Here is a 15,195-nt window from a genome sequence, read left to right as displayed (position 1 = left end):
TTTTTTGTTTCATACTTCTATCCCACCATGATCTAATGCCAAGATACCAGAGAGTGGGTAGATGCCTTGGAAACAAAATATCAAGTGTTCTGACTCTGAACTTTCAAGTAACTATTAAAGTTAAGACTCTAGATAAAAAACAGATTAAAAAAAAATCACTGGAAGGTATGTTTATATACTTGGAGTGGAAGCTGTGCACATTCAGCTGCAATTGATTTCCTGTATGGCAAAATACTGCAGGCATTTAGCTGGCTGGCAATATTACAGAGGCCTCCTACCATTACCAGTTCTTGAGACCAGAAAGCTCGGCCTGATGCTTATTCCTATGCCAGAACAAATAGAATCCCTGCTGGTTTCCAAACTACTTTGGTTTAGGGGGAACCAAACCATAAACAGGCAAAGTTCTACATCTTAAAAAAAAAAAAATGACCCTACCCGAATGAATTGTATTATTCAGTATTGCTTTATATGCACTCTTACCAAAGAGATATGATGCCCATCAAAACAGATTCTCTGTTTAAGCAAAAAAAACAAACAAACACAAAAATAGCCACCAAACTACACCAACTTAGATACATTAGTTAGGAGGAGCTAATAAAAAAAATATTCACCACGTAATTACTAAACTTACAGGGTAACACAATGCTGAAAACTGTAATAGACCTTCAGAACAGATAACTGTTCATGTCACTCAAGAAAGCAGTCTTGTTTCCATATTTTTCTCAGTAAAAAAATTACCTGAAGAGAAAAAAAATATATTCTTTTAATGTACTCCTGAAGACTTTGAGTCAGCTTTCTACTCTACTTAAATATGTCGAATAACTGCCAGTAAAGTTTCTCAGAATTTGGAAACAATTATGTAAAAGTAACTTCACAAGGTTTACTCTTTGATTATATTCTAATTGCACACGTGTCCAGGTACCTGGTTGCATTATGGCTGTAATTAAAGTAAAATCAAGATGAGAAATGGCCTGTATACTTTCTCTCCTATTTTTCCATTTAGTTCATATGTTTCTCTTGTTCTAAAGACTTCCAGTAAACAAGGGACTCTCTTTAAATTCTAGAGGAATGAGATTATTCAGGCATCCTAGCAATAGCTAGGTTGTCAACAGGTATAAAGTTCTTCTCATACACTAACATAAAAGCCATTCTTTCTTCACTGTTGTGCAGAAAATTTAGGAGGCAGGTTGTCTCCTTAAACCAGTTAGCTATCTAGTACATAAGGATTTGATACTGTGATTTATAAAATAGTTATTCTGGAAATTCACTACAACTAATAAAAACACTGCAAACTAAACTTACTCTTAGAAAACATACCACATTTAGAAGACATTAACAACAGATATCTCTAGAATGTGTGAGTATCCCATAGATCTAACTAGGAGTATTTCAGACCTAAAGAGAAGCCTTATACAGGACCAAGTTAAGCAAAACCCACTAAAGAAAGCAAAATGTAGACACTTTATATAAAAAGTTAACTAAACCTTATCCAGTAATGACAACGTTCTTCTATGTAAAACACTTTGGCAGCTTGGAGCACTTCACAGAAAACAACCACACACAAATTTGAAAACTGCATCATTCTCAAAAACATGTCAGGACAAAGTTTTCTTTCCAGAACATATTCTGGATGGAAGTCAGCCAAAATGATTTCCAGTATTAAGACGACAGGTGCTATATACTATTCTCACACTAGTCTTTGAAATCATCCTCATTTCCAAATTTGCCTATGGCAGCATTCTGAAGTTGCACTTAACTCATCATTGGAGCACACAAATGGGCCAGAATTATGGCGCTGAGTGAAATATTGGATGTTCTCAAAAGATTTTCCCAAAGCATAGAAGTTGTCTCAACACAATAAATATATTTTAAAAGCAGAGCTTTCTCTCTACTCTGCTGTGGTGAACAAAAGAGGAACCCAAACCGAGACCACCTGTCTCACTTTTGACCCAATACAAATGGTATTCCACAGTCTTACAAATAATTTATTCAGATTTCAAAACACTCCTACAAATGGAATGCCAGTCCATCAAATCAGCCTGTTAACCCATACTCCCATATAATCCCCAACTAAGTCTCATATCCAGACAACACAGAGCACGTTTGGTTCATTTGCGCACTCCACAAAAAACCTTGAGGGTAAGAATCTAATGCAGTGGGTTTTTTAAAATAATTTAATAAAATACTAATAGTTTTCCTAAGACAATATGTGCACCTTGATATTTTAAATACCCCAATGTTACTTACATAAGTGTGAACTGACATTAGCCAGAGAGCAACAATGCAGGCTCATTAATTTGCATTGAGCTCTAAAGTAAAAATTCACATGTAGTGACTGTTAATAGCACATTTTAAAAATGCATTAGAGTTTAGGCTACCTTATACAAATCAATAAGGTAATAAAGAGATGCTGACAAGCCTGACAGAGTCAAATACTGGAGTACCATTAAAAACAGAAGTCATCTTTTTTCTGGACTATCAATCCCAAACATACAGTCACCTCACGCTCTTGAGCGACACAAATAAGTGCCAAAAAGGGTTGTGCTCTGGTTACTTAGCCCTGAAGGCCAACACCAAGAAGTCTTCAGCAGCTGCCAGTTGTGATGGGGTCAAGCTGCTGGCAATCTGCATAAGACCTTGTAACTGATTAATGAAATTAGCCACCAGCAGATTTTTCTGAAGATTTCTAGGGTATGTCTACACAGCAACTAGACGCCTATGCCAGCTGACTCAGGCTCACAGGGCTTGGGCTGTGGGGCTGTTTCATTGCTGTGTAGACTTTCAGGTTAAGGCTGGAGCCGGGACTCTAGGACCCTGTGAGGTGGGATGGCACAGCCCAGAAGTCTACATTGCAATGAAGCCGCCCCAGAGCCTGAGCCTGGGAAGCTCAAGTCAGCAGACGAAACACTGTTTCAATATCTTTGTTACTGTTCAAGTGATATATTTAATTAACTTTTTCAATGGTGTTGTTCCCAGGATATGAGAGAAATAAAGTGAGATAATCTCTCTCATTGAACCAACTTCTGTTGGTGAAAGAGACAAGCTTTCAAGCTACACAGCTCTGTGTAACTCAAAACCCAAGTCCTGGCGTCACGTTATTATTACATGGGAATCTAAGGTTTCTTTTTTTAAAAAATCCTATTAATTATAATTGCAGAAAAAAGCTGGAAAATATACCATCCCCAGGGCTCAAAAAACAAAAATAAAGGGGGGGGGGGGTAAAAAAATCTCACAATTTTTAAGCTATGCGCCTGACCTGTGATTTTTTTGTTGTTGTTTTTAATGTTTTCAGTCGGCAATACTGTTACAGCTACACAAAGGAGCTCGGCTAGTTTCTCTGCCCCCCCCCAGAACAAAAGAATCTGTTAAAAAAAAAAAGTTTTAAGTCTAGTTCTTCTCTGAAGAACATCTTTGTAAGAAAATAAGTTAAATGGTATTATAGGGATCCTTGTTGGTCCTCTCTCAGTGATTTCTATGTCAGATGTTCTCACTCTGCAAGTAAAACAGTATCTTTTCCAACTGGCCTGAAAATTCAGTCCACGTTCATCACCACCATAGGTTCTCCATGCCAAACTAAGAATTCAGTGACACTCCTACAGTCCTATTTTCTTCAAATTTGGTACAGGGCTGGAGTGACTCCCACTCACCGTCTCTTAAAATTGCAGAACATATGGTGGGAATAAAAAGTTGTAAAATGTTATTTTTGTTATTAACATGAGCAGGTATGAAGACTTTGAAGAGTCAGGGAGTAGATCTCTTGCATAACAGAGTGCCATATTCTACCATTACTTTTTAGAGTAATACCACACTTCAGATGTGTCTCATGTTTACAGTACACTAATGGTTGCTGCTATTTTACATATTTATAATGTATTTTTATTAATGCATTTCCAAGAAGCCTAGGGCAATTTAATTTCTACTGTATTCAGATAAGATGTATTTCTCTAATACTCACCTAGAAAATTATTCTTTTGTAGGTTCCTGTTTATATTTTGCTTTGTATACAGAGGACAGATTCCTTTAAACTAACTTAGAATTTTAAATGTTGATTTATAGATTAAATCTGAGAAACACTTTCCTAGGAGGAATTCTGCAAATGTTTCCTTTATCTTATCAAATGCTTTGATTTGAGTCTTTAAAAAAAGAAAACATGAATTCCATACTTCAGGCTATTTTTTAAAAGTTGTGTTCATGAGTTGGGGTTTATTAAACATTTTATAATACCCATTCTGAATGTTTTGTTTGTTTTTTAAAAACACAAAATCCAGTGTTGCACACTTAAGTCTTAGAGATCAGACGTCTATCAATATACAAACTAATTTCAATTTGTCGTTTTTGGAGTGCTGTGTTTAATCTATTACAGTATTCTTTTAAAACACTAATAAGAGTTTATATTTGTGTCCCACTCCCCCAGTTTATGATATCTTTAGTTAGACTTCAACAGTTTTCCTAACCATAGGCTGCAGATGAAGCTACTATATAGATAGAGGTTTCAGAGTAACAGCCGTGTTAGTCTGTATTCGCAAAAAGAAAAGGAGTACTTGTGGCACCTTAGAGACTAACCAATTTATTTGAGCATGAGCTTTCGTGAGCTACAGCTCACTTCATCGGATGCATACTGTGGAAACTGCAGAAGACATTATATACACAGAGACCATGAAACAATACCTCTTCCCACCCCACTCTCCTGCTGGTAATAGCTTATCCAAAGTGACCACTCTCCTCACAATGTGTATGATAATCAAGGTGGGCCATTTCCAGCATAAATCCAAGTTTAACCAGAACGTCTGGGAGGGGTGGGGGGGAAAAAAGGGGAAATAGGCTACCTTGCATAATGACTTAGCCACTCCCAGTCTCTATTTAAGCCTATATATATAGATAGATAGATAGAGGCTGTGTCTACACTGATGCAGACCCACCAGTAATGCTGATGATGGGTGAGTTACTATAGGCAGGGTACCAGCATTTTTACCACTGTCTCATCTGAGTCCATTCAGAACATTAGTCATAGATTATGATAGTATATGAAGACCTCAATCAGGATCAGAGCCCTGTTGTGCCGAGTACTGTACAAATACAGAAAAGACAATATCCTTGCACTGGAGTGTTTACAGTCTAAAGCCCAAAAAATCAGGAAAACATGCTTATATGATATCCAGTTTATTTCAATAGGGCTTAAACACCCTTCCTGAATAGGTATCTTTCACCAAGCAGTGCCCTAACACTGGGATACAGAGTCACTCTCTCTCTCCCCCCCCCCCCACAATGACTAAGCAAGTATTTATCCACCGTGGAACAGCCAGAAAGAGAGAGAGAGAGAGAGAGAGAATGGTGGGAGACCCCATGTCCACTCCCCCCTGCTCCAATCACTCTTTGATTATTTATCCACCAAGGAACAGCTGCAGTAGGATAGACTAAGGGATCCTGACATCAGAACATCCCACAGCCTAGTAGTTAGAGCATTCTCCTGAGAGGTGGGAGATCCACGTTCACATCCTTTCTCCCCCTGTGACCAGCAAGTACCCTAACCACTGGGCTAAAAGTTATAAGGTGGACGCTAACACCACCTCCCCCTCCTCTTCGGATTTGTGTGGAGCAAAGGAGATGCCTAACTCATTCCTGCAAGAAACATCTTAGATGCCTGACTCCAGGTGATGGGCTCTTGTTCACGGACTGCTAAACTGAGATAGGCGCCTAAATCAGGGGTTCTCACAACAAAATTTTTGGTGGCTGCACTTGCTGGTGGCCACACTGACAATTTTTCCTAAAATACTTAATTAACTTTAGGAAAAACAAATAAATATGCACATATATGTGTCCAAGTCATTGTAATTTATTCATTGCAGACTCAATAATAAAAATAATGTACAGTTGTCTCCATTATTTACTGGACCTTAACAGAATAGAAATACAAATAAGGTGCTTTTCATGTTTTGCTTTTTTGGTTGATTTTTTTTTTTTAGACTTGCTAGTTAGTAAGTTTGCTACTGCGAAAATGATATTTGTTAATATCAGTTTTCACAGCATACTTACTCAGCCCCAGCAAGCTGGGCGACAAATTGGATGGGGAGGCAGGTAAGGAGATGGGGGGACCAGGGGTGATGTGGGGGCTGGAGGGGTCAGCAGTGACATGTGGGGGGGGTGAGCCTGTGACTGGACATCCAGGGCCAGAGCCCAAAGCCCTATGGCTGGGGGCCAAAGCCTGCCCCCACACAGCCAGAGCCTGCCACCCACCACCCCAGGGCTGACACCCAAGTACCACTGCCCCTGGGAAGGTGGGGAATTCACACCGGTCACCTGCTCTTACAGTGTTTGTGGCTCCAGGAGGAGGCATGGACCAGCATTTGCTGGAAGTCCTGAGGGAGGGGCTGCCACTTTGCCCCACCCCCAGTCACCACCCAGGTTGGCTGTGGCCACAAGAAAAGCCCCCTGGTGGCCGCATTTGAGAAACGCTGGCCTAAGTCTAGGCTCCTGGAAGGCATCTACCTCTGTGAGAGGGGCAGGGCTTAAGACACATGCCTCTCATCAGCATCTCCCATTGGCTAGCTTAGCTAGCTCTCTGCCTAGCATGCTGGCTTTTGTGCATCACATTTCTAGGTACTTATCTTTCCCCATTCACCATATAGGGATCCTAGGTGCCTAATTCAGCTTTGTGAATTGCAGCATTGTTCCTGTGATTTTCTAGGTGCTGTGATGCGCAGCACTGCAACACATAAGGCCTTGTCTACACTCGAAACACTACGCTGCAGCTGCGCCACTATACCACTTCAATGTAAAACACTACCTATACCAACGGGAGGGGTCCTCCCATCAATGTAGGTAATCCACCTCCCCAAGGGGCGGTAGCTAGGCTGATGAAAGAATTCTTTCCCCGCCCCCATGGATTTTTCGCATCCCCAAGCAATGTAGATGGGTCCACCTAACGTTTTAGTGTAGACCAGGCCTAAATCCTTTCACAGATCCCACCCTTACATACTGTTCAAGGAAAGTAAAAAGCTGAAGATGACTCACAGCAAGTGAGGTTACTTCTTTGTGATTTCTATAAATAAAGTTTAATGGAAGCAGAGGTCCTCCACTGAAAAGATCTCAAAAGCCATGTATTAAATCATCTTCCACCTGGGCTTCACTTCAAAGGTGCACGTAAATATGCAAGTTAAATAAATCCTCTCCCTCTGTTCCACAAAGCACTAACAATCTGGACAGAGATTAACCCTTTAGAAGCTACATTTCTAAACTTCTCTCTCTAGATGTGATTCTAACAATTAAAAAGCATTCTAGTTAAGAAATCTTGTTGCACCATCTATTAAAATAAGGACAATTTGTGGAAAGCTTTCAAAGAGTTGCACAGGATTTTCAAAAGGAGAAATATTTGACCTCAAACTTAAGCCAGTTTGAAGGGTATACTCTGTGCCATAATTTTAACAGAGCTTTCCCTCTTTAAAAAGGCCAAAGAATTATGGTAAATTAAATACCAGTAAGAACAAACACTAGAATCAGTAAGAACAAACACTAGTATATTAATGACAGAGAAATTATAACAACGAGGAGTACTTGTGGCACCTTAGAGACTAACAAATTTAGTTATAGAAGTTCTAAACATTATAACATATATAAATCCACCAACATCCCACTCTACACTGTTCAAACATTTAGAAATATCCAATAATATGCTAACACCATGGTAATATGACAAACATTTAATATTGAAACTACTGAAACATTCTCAGAGCATTGTGCATAGTTTCCAGGTTGTCAACTTTGTCAGGGAGAGAGGAGCTAAAGTTAAAGAACTGAATATTTGGATGTATAAGGGAACCATTTAATGCCCTCTAGGGGCAAGAACTTCTGCTTCCCCCCTCTACTATTCTAAAAGAAGCATCTGTGAAGTTAATGACATTTAACTTTATTTATTCATATTTTGTGTATACTGTCAGCCAAAGCATCCATGTGCATCTTTAGAAGTTCTCAGAATTAAGACAACTGCATGCCAAAAAAATCAGAAGCTTAAGACAGTTACATATGTACCTTTCTAACCACAATAAGTTATACATCCAGTGGTTGCTACAGCCAAATTTAGCTTTGTACACGCTAACAGGATTCCTTTATAAATTTAGCTAGAGACCTGAGCAATAAACACTTGTGGAAATCTAAACCACAAGTGTTAGGCAGTTCCTTCCAAGAAGGAAACAGAGAGGCAAAGAAGACTACTACTAATATAGAGTTAGTATTAATTATTATTTTTAAATCACCCATTCATTGTGATTTACGTAGGCAGTTTCATGTCATTATTTGCTCACACTTTTGATACAAACAACATTAGGATTGGAAGGGCAAGAAATAAGTTAAATCACAACTGTATCAGTACCCCAATTACCAGTTAAGGGGAAAAAAGATACCAAGAGCCAGCCCAATGTTTAAATTGTGTTTTGTTCGAGGCCCCTTGTGCCTCATGCTGGGAGTGCTGTGGGCTTGCAAAGAAAAGGGGAAATGAAGTGAATCTTATTCAACAATGACCCTTTGGCTGATTTAAGGATTGGAGTTGATGGGTTCTGGAGGGCTCCCATTCTGTCCTTCCAGAAGGACAACAGCTGTGACATAAGGCCTTCACAGTCAGGAAAAGAAACCAAGGACAGGGAACAGGGAAATTGTCAGGGCTCCAAAAGGGAAACAGGAAGACTACCACCTCACCCAAAAGAGAAAATATATATGAATATGATTGGTCACATTTTTAAATGCTTTAGGGAACAGACACCAGAACCAAATTTACACTAACTACATTTATTTTAAAAGAGTCAGGTTTAATAAAAATACATTAGAATTTGTAGAGTTTAATTCCAAATAATTAACACCATCTGTTTTGGCTTTAACAACATGTGGTCCAAAACAGAGGCATTATATACAACCTGTATTAAATTTTCAGAGATTTGATAATGTAGTATGTTAAACATTAATGAAAACTACTTCTGGTGCTGTGTGTACAAAATATCTCCCTTGCTCAGATTTTAAGATCACACTGAATTGTAGCCAAACACAAAAGTACTTTTGTGGACAAAAACAGCTGAATATTGCTTGTACCCTTCATAAATATATTACACACAGGATGCTTTACTACCTGATGTGATATGCCTGCAGTGCATTATTTACACTACCAATTTTTGCAGTGCTGGAGTAGAAAGAGAGGGGCCACATAAAGAAGGAGGGTAGTCCCAACAACTTCTAAATGGATGGATTTTCCTCATTCAAAGCAAACATAACTGAAGGAATGGGCTGGAGTCTAAACCCCCCAGTTTCAGAAAGGTTATAGGTACAATAGCTCTTCCACTGGCTTACACTTCTCAGTGACTACCCAGGCAGGAGAGATCTTAGGAAGGTGAGTACTACTAAAGCAATAGCTTGTCCCGTGCCCCAGACGCCAGAGTTTAACGAAGTTGAAACACGCCAGGTGTTTCCCTCCAGCCCCAGCCACGCTTGCTGCCTTCCCCTGTGTTATAACCTAAAGGCTCGTGCTCACCAGCAAAACACGCAGCCGTGCAAGGGAACCGCGTCCCCCTTTCCACACGAGCGACACAGGACTGCGGGCCACACCGGCCCCGCATTAGAGGCGTGCCGGGACACAAGAGGATTTGAGACTATCCGTGACGCGAGCCCCCCGCCAGGCCAGCCAACGCGTGGCTGCCCCGCCTCTCTCTTCAGGTAGCAAACGCGCGGCGAATCCCCCGGGAACCTGAACCCCGTTTTTCCGCCCGGCTCGCGCAGGGGCGGGGAGCGGCGCGGCCTCACCTTTCTCTCCGCCCCAGCGCTGCGCTTCTGAAGCGGCGCCCGTTTCGGTCCCTGCCCACAGCGACCAGCAGGGCAAATGGCCCCGCGGGCGGGCGGCGGCTTAGCCCTGCCGTACCCCGGCGGGTGCAGAGCGGCTCCCACACACGCCCCTTCCCGCTCCAGCGGACTCAGGCCGCCCTTCTTCCCGGCCGCCTCTCCCCACAGCCTAGCCCCGCCGCTGCCTGCTCCGACAATAGTTCTTCCCCCCAGCAGCCGTCGCCTCTGGGACGGGGTGGGGGGACCCAGCCGGCTCCCGGCAGCCCTCTTCTCCCCTGCGCCCCCTGGGGGAGGAGACCCATTCGCACCGCCCCGGAGGGGAGAGCGCGGGCGCTCGGGGCTCCCCGGGGAGAGCGGGAGAAGCTGCAGCCCCGGGAACGGGCAGGAGAAGGCGCTACCTGAGGGTTTGCATCAGCGGAGGAGGAAACCTGCTCCGCAGGACAAAGCGCTCGCTCTCCCCGGGATGCCGGCGGCGGCTCCTGACAGGCGTCCCCCAGCCAGCCCCGCACACCCCCTGAGTGTTTAAATCCGGGGGGGGGGGCGGTGAGCGCTGGTCTCCTGCAGTCGCGTCGAGGCTCGCCGGCGCTAGGTGCCCATTCCGCAGCGCCAAGTCCTCTGGCGGCTCCTGCCGCTCCGCTCAGGCTCTAGGGCAGCAGCTTAAAGTCTCCAAACTTCCTGCTCCTCCCGTGCGGCCGGGGCGGCTTGGAAAACTCCCCCTTCCCCTCCTCCAGTCGCAGCTCTGCCTGCAGGCTCAGCCCCTCCCGAGGGAGGCCCGGCTCGGCTCGGCCTCGGGCTGCAGCTGACTTCCCCCCACGGGTGGGAGAAGGGGGGGGGATGGAGAGATTAACCACTTGGACTTGGCTCTGGAGTGAAGCCAAAGAGAACAGTCAAATTACAGCCCGCTGGAAAAAACCTCAGCTACTGTTTTCACACACACAAGAGCAAGCACTCCACTACTTTCCGGGGGCTTCCTTCCTGGCCTGGGCTAAACTTACAGCCTTTCCCTTGTTTGTTTGTTTGTTTGTTTGTTTTTGTTTTGTTTGTTTTTTTGGCTTTTTGTTTTTATTAAACGCCCCCCATGGGGGGAGTGACTACCTTCTTACACTTTAAATCACGCTACTAGTGTCTACATCCCAAGAGGAAACTCACATACTGGAGAGTGGAGACACACCCCTTGATGTTGCAAGGTGATAGACCAGACCGTGTCCCTTTAAAACATTATAAGACGGTGATTAATGAAGTAATTGCGTCTCTTGTGATTTAGTTTGGGCCATTAACAAGGGAAAGGGACAATGTCAACTTGAAATCTAGTCAATTAAAAAAAAAAGTTCAAAGTGGCTTTACATATTACACCTGCCCCCCTGAGTCTCCTTGGCAGTTTTGTGGCTTTACAATCACATCTTCCTGATTTTAAACATGTGTTTTTGTTTTGTGTTGCTTTATGAAAGATCCAATCAAACAGAGGAAACTGCCAACAAAAGTGTAACATAAAGCCCCAATCCTGCATCAGGATGAGACTCTGTGGCCAAGCAGCCTCACTGAAGGCAAGGGATCAAGCTCTCAGGCCCCGATCCTACATCGGGATATTCTAACTGACCACACAGAGAAAAATTAAAACTGACTATGCACCATTGCAGTCAAATGCACAAAGTTGTTAAACTGAAATAAATAGAGATATTTCTTTTCTTCTAATTGTTTTCCATTTATACCATCTTTGCTATTATAAACATAGCAGGTAAATAATTTTCAGGCTGAAGGGTGATATACTTTCCACCTGTGCTATTTGTTCACTCTTTGTATCTCTCTCAGCTTGGATAATTAGTCAGTTTCACTTCTTATGTGGCCTGCTTGAATGCTAGCCTGGTTCACTTTTTGTAACCCTTAGCTAGTCAATTTTGCTATCCGATTTCTCAGCCTTGACACCATCAAGGGGTCAAAAACCCAAGTGACTTAAAATTCATGAGATTTTTAAAAATAATAATAAACTTTGTCTTATTTCTATTTGCTTCTGGTTTTTCAGCTTTTAAGATTCACATTTTCAAACACTGAAGTAAGATACAGTGACCTAAGTGCTAGTGTGGACAGCGCTATGTTGGTGGGAGAGCTTCTCCTACCAACATAGCTATTACCACTAATGGGGGGCTAGAGTAATTAAATCAACAGGAGTCTCAGCTACTTAGAGCGTGTGCACTAGCCGCGCTACAGCGGTGCAGCTGAAAGCTCTGTAGTGTAGCCATAGCCTTAGGGCATGGCTATACTTGCAGATGTAGAGTGCTTTGCGTTAAACCCGCAATAGGGAAAGTGCTGCAATCTATCCACACTGACAGAAACAAGTGCACTGGCGCGGCCACATTTACGGCACTTGCAACAGCACTGGGAGCAGTGCATGATGGGCAGCTATCCCACAGAGCACCTCTTCCCATTCTGGCGATGTGGCTTGTAGGAAGGGGGCAGGAGGTGCGGGTCATTCTGGGTCCTGTCCCAATGCCCCGTGATGCATTGGTTTGCATCCCAGCAATTCCTGTGCTTCCATCCACATTTGGCACCATCTTTCAATGTTTTTTGTACTGCACGCTCTGTCTTCCCTTTCGGTCTGCGGGAACGGAGCCCAAAATGCTGAGGAGTATGCTGACGAGTCTCACCAGCACGTCACGTTTGGCAGTCAAGTTATTCTTTATGATCCAAAGTAACAGTGAGGGCTCCGATGATGATATTGACTAGAGTAACGCATATCACACGAGTTTGCTTGTGGCATTCATAGACATGCTCACCACCGTGGAACACCGCTTTTGGGCTTGGGAAACAAGCACTGAGTGGTGGGATCACACCGTCATGCAAGTCTGGGATGACAAGCAGTGGCTGCAGAACTTTCAGATGAGAAAAGCCACTTTCATGGGACTGTGTGAGGAGCTCGCCCCCATCCTGTGGCGCAAAGACAAAAGATTGAGAGCTGCCCTGATGGTGGAGAAGTGGGTGGCTATTGCAATCTGGAAGTTGGTAACTCCAGACAGCTACCGATCGGTTGCTAACCAGTTTGGAGTGGGGAAGTCGACCTTTGGAATCGTGTTGATGCAAGTTTGCAGGGCCATTAATCGCGTCCTGCTCAGAAGAACCAAGACTCTGGGTAGGGTGCATGACATTGTGGCTGGCTTTGCACAAATGGGTTTCCCTAACTGCGGAGGGACAATAGATGGCACACATATTCCAATTCTGGCACCAGCCCACCTAGCTTCCGAGTACATTAATCAGAAGGGGTATTTCTCTATGGTTCTCCAGGCGCTTGTGGATCACCGTGGGCGTTTCATTGACACTAAAGCAGGCTGGCCCGGAAAGGTGCATGACTCACACATCTCTCGGAACACTGGCCTGTTCAGGAAACTGCAAGCCGGGACTTTTTTCCCAGACCAGAAGATCACCGTAGGGGAAGTCAAAATGCCCATTGTGATCCTTGGAGACCCCGCTTACCCTTTAATGCCGTGGCTCATGAAACCCTATACAGGGAGCCTTGACAGCAGCAAGGAGCAGTTCAACAACAGGCTGAGCCGGTGCAGAATGACTGTGGAGTGTGCTTTTGGCCGTTTAAAGGGCTGCTGGCGCTCTCTGTACGGGAAGCTGGACCTGGCCGATGACAGCATCCCCGCGGTTATATCCGCGTGCTGTACCCTCCATAACATTTGTGAAGGGAAGGGTGAACGATTCACTCAGGCATGGAACTCGGAGGCTCAACAGCTGGAGGCTGAATTTGAACAGCCAGAGAGCAGAGCTATTAGAGGGGTCCAGCGTGGGGCTACAAGGAATAGGGATGCCTTGAGGGAGCAATTTGAGGCTGAAAGCCACCAGGAATGTCTGGTGCCCTGCATGGGAATGAAGTGCCATGGTTCCAATGTTAGTAGGAATCTGTGTTTGCTACACTGACTTGCAGTGCCTGTTTCTTTCCTGGGCTAAGGTATCTTTTACTTTATGCAATAATAAAGAATGTTTTCAAAGCCAAAAAATCCATTTATTGAAAAGAAAATTCATTTACTGAAAAGAAACACAGCTGCTTGGTAAGCAGAAAGGACAAGGAGTGGGGTGGGGAACGGTACAATCACAGATTTGCGTATGTCCTATTATCATACTCAGCCTTCCTGTCTGGAGTGCTGTGCAATGAGTGCTGCACTTCAGGATGGCTGTACTGCATGGTGAGGGGGGTTGAGTGCAGAGGGTAAGGGACATAGTTTTCAGGGCTGGGTGGTGAAGCTACAGGTGTTGGGGGCAGCTGGTGGCGGTAAGAACCCGGATGTTGGGGAAAGTGGGTTGGAGGTGACATGGGGGCACAAAGGAAAGAGTTTTGGGACAAGGGCTGCAGGGGAGTCACACACAGTAGTGTTCTGCCTGCATGGCTACAAGTACCTGGATCAAGTCTGCTTGACGCTCCATTATGCTTATTAGCCAATCCATGCTTTGCTGCCGGAGCACCGCGTTTTTGTGCTGGCACTCCTCATTCTGCTGGTGGATCCTCCTTTCACTGTCCCACCACTCCTGCACTTTTCAATTTTCACTACTTGCATGCTGCATTACTTCATGCAAAATGTCTTCCTTGCTTCTACGTGGCCTCTTTCTGATTCTTTGGAGTCTTTCAGCCGGTGATAACATGGACGGCTGAGATCTCAAGGTTGCATCTGTGAAGGCAAAATGCAACACTTAACAGAGGCAGCGTTGTTCACTGCAGACAGAGCAATGATTCCCCTGTACTCAAGGGCAAGCACAGTATACACAATAGCATAATTTGTCTGTCCCAAAGCGAGCGCACGTAACCCACCGTGAGTAAGCACAGGGTCAAGCGTGACGGATTGTTTCACGGCTGTACTGTCCTCTGGGGTTCTGTGCCCTGGGGACAGCCAACAGCAGCAGGGGGCCCCTATACTGAACACTGTCCCCACATTTTCCACAGGAGTTCTTCCTGGAAGATATCTTGCTGCTGAGGGTGACCTGAGAAGCAAGGGAGTGTCTTCTACTGCAATGTGGATTCTGCCCTGGTCCATATGCAGCTTGCCTGTGTGCAGCAATGGTCCCCCCGCCCTTCACGGCACAGTGGCGTGGACAAGTTAGCCTTACTGGGACAAGGAACGCAGTGGCTCTCCTGAGAAACCTGCGTAAGAGCATTGCCCAAGTTCTGGATGAGACCTCTGAAGACCTTTGAAGAGATCACTGAGGCCGATTACCACGATGTGAGAGAGCACATCAACGCCCTATTCCGCATCTAGGCATGCATGCAGCCCTAACCCGCCTTACCCCAAGAGCCCGCACCGAATAACTTCCTTCCCAAAATAAAAGCCACTCACTGGGAACCTCCTCTGGTGTCTGTCCTTCCCCAAGCACCAGCCACCGTGACTGGCT

The 15,195-nt window shown here is 44.3% G+C and overlaps 1 protein-coding gene across 2 annotated transcripts in view; it reads right to left on the bottom strand.

Annotated features, from left to right (window-relative positions):
* Positions 1 to 10,505, bottom strand: part of PLEKHG1 (pleckstrin homology and RhoGEF domain containing G1) — a 215,812-nt gene extending 205,307 nt beyond the window's left edge. For both annotated transcript variants that reach the window (XM_075126804.1, XM_048844243.2), the window contains exon 1: positions 10,215 to 10,505. The gene's annotated coding sequence lies outside the window, so the exon portion shown is untranslated. The remainder of the gene's footprint in view (positions 1 to 10,214) is intronic.
* Positions 10,506 to 15,195: the final 4,690 nt, after the last annotated feature.

The sequence above is a fragment of the Caretta caretta genome, chromosome 3 (assembly GCF_965140235.1).
Source record: "Caretta caretta isolate rCarCar2 chromosome 3, rCarCar1.hap1, whole genome shotgun sequence".
In the NCBI taxonomy this organism is placed as follows: Eukaryota; Metazoa; Chordata; order Testudines; family Cheloniidae; genus Caretta; species Caretta caretta.
The sequence above is the reverse complement of the archived record's forward strand: the minus strand, read 5'-3'. Positions and strand labels throughout refer to the sequence as shown.